This window comes from Triticum dicoccoides, chromosome 3A, assembly GCF_002162155.2.
Source record: "Triticum dicoccoides isolate Atlit2015 ecotype Zavitan chromosome 3A, WEW_v2.0, whole genome shotgun sequence".
In the NCBI taxonomy this organism is placed as follows: Eukaryota; Viridiplantae; Streptophyta; class Magnoliopsida; order Poales; family Poaceae; genus Triticum; species Triticum dicoccoides.
In genome coordinates this window covers 447,042,656-447,046,438 of record NC_041384.1, presented here as the reverse complement: position 1 = coordinate 447,046,438, position 3,783 = coordinate 447,042,656, and positions in this window count along the sequence as shown.

Here is a 3,783-nt window from a genome sequence, read left to right as displayed (position 1 = left end):
GCCGGCGATGGCGACGCCTGTGGGCGCCGCAATTCTTCTTAGAGGCGTCGTTGTGAGGCTGTTATTCCTCCTCATTGACTCCGGGGGAAATCCCTAGTCCAGGTCCTCCTGGTTCGGATGATGGCGGTGCAACATGCGTCGTGTCCCTTTGTGAAGGCATCATCTTGGAGTTGTGCTGGGGTTGATGAGATTGATGGTCGCTTGCTGTAGGAATGCGGGGAGTGATGGAGTAGGGTGGTGGTGCTCCGTCTGCGTGATCTTGGCTCGGCCATGCACGGGAATGGGTCTGAATTTTCATCTGAAGCCGGGTCAGCGGGGGCGTTATCCTCCTCTCTGGATCACCTCGTTCCCATATGGCACCCCTTCTCCACTGGGTGTTGTTGGGTGGCGACCAGACGGCCAACGTTCAAGGCTCTTCTCCTTGCTTGGTCAGATGAAGGTGTAAGTTGAGGTCCTCCTCCTTGCTGGTTGTGCTGGTGATATTTGGAATGGCGGTCAGGGGTGGTGGTGCATCCGGCTTCGGATCGTCGAAAGGCCTTCTTCTGTGCCCTTTCCTCGGCGGGTCTTCCGGAGGTTCGGCTGGATATGTGTGTGTGTGTGTGCGCGCGCGCGTGTGTGTGCGTTTTTCGGTTGTATCTCCTCTTGTATCCCCCCGTGTATTCTGGTTCGCTTGAACCTATCTTGTATGGAGCTGCGAGGCTTCTAGGAAAATTCGATGGAATATATTCAGGTGGTTGAGAGGCCTCCCCTCCTTCCCGGTGAAAATTTCAAAAAAAAAGTAAAATCAAATAAAATTCAAAAAATCTGAGTTTTTTGGGCCAAACATTGTCAAATCTTTCATTACCGGATGACATTCGTGGAAAACATAACAAAAATGAGAATTTTTTTTGAATAATTTTACAACTTTTTATTTTGTTGTTCAGGCGAGCTCACATGAGCTCGGGATCAGAACAACCATCTCCTTATAACACCACCTATTTAGTTTTTTGGTGGAAACACTTCCAACATATTCATCTTCAACCATGAGAGTACAATGAACACTAGGAAATAATAAAAAATATATTTAGATCTGTAGGCCACCTAGTAACCATTACAAGCACTGAAGTGAGCCGAAGGCATGCCGCTCTCGTCACCCCTCCCTCACCGGACCCAGACAAAACTTGTTGTAGTAGATAGTCAGGAATTCATCGCGTTAAGACCCCATAGGACCGGCGCACTAGAATAACAACCATCACTGATGAAGAGACACGTAGATCAGATGGATTCAAACTGAAAACACACGAACAGAGACAAACAATGATCAGATCGAGTAAATCCACCAAAAGCAACTGGGGACCGAATCTTGCAAGATCCGCCGGAGGCACACCTCCACACCCATCTAGTGACGCTAGACGCACCATATGGACGGGGCTAGGCGGGTAGGACCTTATTCCATCTTCAGGGAGCCGCCGCTGTCTCGCCTTCCTGAGTAGGACACAAGCCCTAACAAAATTCAAAGAAACATCTAAAACTGAAGCTCTCCCGCCAGCACGGGTCGAGATGCACTGAACCGTATGGCTCTAAGGCCATCGGAGATGAGGCGGACCGGCGACAACACCAGCAAAAGGTATAGGAACTCTAAGTTTTTTTCAGAGAGCAGGCGGCGGCTTACCTAAATATCGATCCAGTGTGTCTGGTTTATGACAAATATGATGCAATGGTCCTCAAATAGCCAAATTAAGTCTAGGTGGTAAAAAAGCTATCTTCTTGGGTGCCCATTCATGTCACTAGGAGATATAGAAGATAGCAGTAGCATGATGGTGAAAACTGTTGCTTTCTCTTATTTAATTTTGCACTTTAGCACATTATTAACCCATGGCTACTGGTGATTATGATGTGACACTGATGATTTCTAGCAAACATTAGTTGTTTCTCTTTTCTAAATTAGTTCTTTGCCAGGCTCCAAGAGCCATGTTGCCAATTAAATAATTCCAATGTACTTTTGTTATATAATCTCTTATGAGTAATATGCTGCCAACACACCTAAAAGCAACTATATGCATCAATAGTCATGCATGAGTTGATCCATGCGATTTCCCTTGCACCGAAGTGTCATCTTGTGTGGTGTGAAAATAAGTGTGAAAATGAAATTTGTATTTGAGGTGGGATAAAATTATTTATAGTGAAACATATTTAAGATATGGACTTTTTCTTGATATAGGAATGCTCTTTATGATACAAGAGATATATTTCATTTATTTGATATCCTAGTCCCATTCTCACCTCTTGTTTAGTATTGTAACATTTATTCTCCTTTTAGGTGGTTCTGGTAACTTGTGAGACATAACTAACACATTTTAGGCGTTGCATGCATGTGAATCCAAGGTATTTCATCTCTCTGTAGGCAATATAGTTCTAAACACTTCCCACAACAAATAACAATAATATAGCTTTAGGCACACTGGGCAATTTGGACCAAATACATATCGTAGCCATACGAACTATGCCATCATCGGTAATAAAAAAGCATGTTCTTCAATTGAGTTATGCTTCTGAAAAATGAGTTATGATTGAGGTTGATATATTTTTTAATTAGTCATCATATCTTGAAGTAGGCAAGAATAAAAGATTCACGACGCGATAGTCCATTACTAGAATACTCTGAGTTATTACAATAACTTATGATTCATAAGATAAATCCACCAAAAGTTAGTGTTGTCATTTCGCCTAGCGTATATGAAACCTCTGTCCTCCATGGGCATGGGCAAACGGACCATATATATATGGTGAGCATGACCATGGTAATTCACATAGTTCACGTGTAGACATCAATATCAAGGTCGAATCAATATATATTTTTTGCCAAAGGAAGAATTATGCTCCCTCTATTTCTGTGGCTATTTGGCATATAGATGGCCTATTTTCAGTATGCAAACCTGTCTAAAAATTTCATCGCGAGAGTATGTTTGCAACATCCCCGTATCCCCTGAAAAAGCAATATCTCCCTGCGGAAAAAAGAGAGACTGGAACATATTGTACTGTGAAGCATCGGAGAGTTCACGTGTACTAGCCCCTGAAAAAAAAAGAGGTCACGTTTACGCCTCTTTTGGTTTGTAGGAATTTCATAGGATTTCTATAGGATACGATTTGCAAAGAAAAATTTCCTTTGAAGCCTTTAGTTTGTAAGAATGATTTTCTATTCCTATGTAGGATAGGAATCAATCCTTCACATTTTGAAGGAAAAAAAACATTAGCTACGACTCAATGAAAAAATTCCTATCCTATGGATCAAATGACATCTATTTCTTTATAGAAATTAAGATGCATGTCATTTTACTTCCTATGATTTTCCTATTCCTATAACATTTATATCCTATGAACGAAAGGAGGCCTTAGCGTCTGAAAAAAACCGTTAAAAAAAGGGTGAATCAAGCTACGAGCCGGTGGGTTGATGGGTGGAATCACGGTCGAGTCGGAGGCTCTGTTTTTCATGGGCCACAACTTGTGGTACGACGCACTCGGCTCCCTGCCATGCGGGCCACGGGTCTCTGAGCCCACGAGTCAGTGACAGGCGAGTGACCACCCTCTTCGGAAGCGGAACGCGGCCGAAAGGCGTTCATCGGGAGGAGCAAAAGCGTAACGGTAACGGCCAAAAGGGGCCGGGGCATCAGTTCCGAGGCCTCGGGGACGGCCGCGGCTGACATGCGGGACCCATCGCTGATTCCCTTCCGCACAAGTCAAGTCACCCGCTGATGAGAAATTAACGATGTCCTTTCGTACTGGAGGCCGTTGCACATGGGCGAC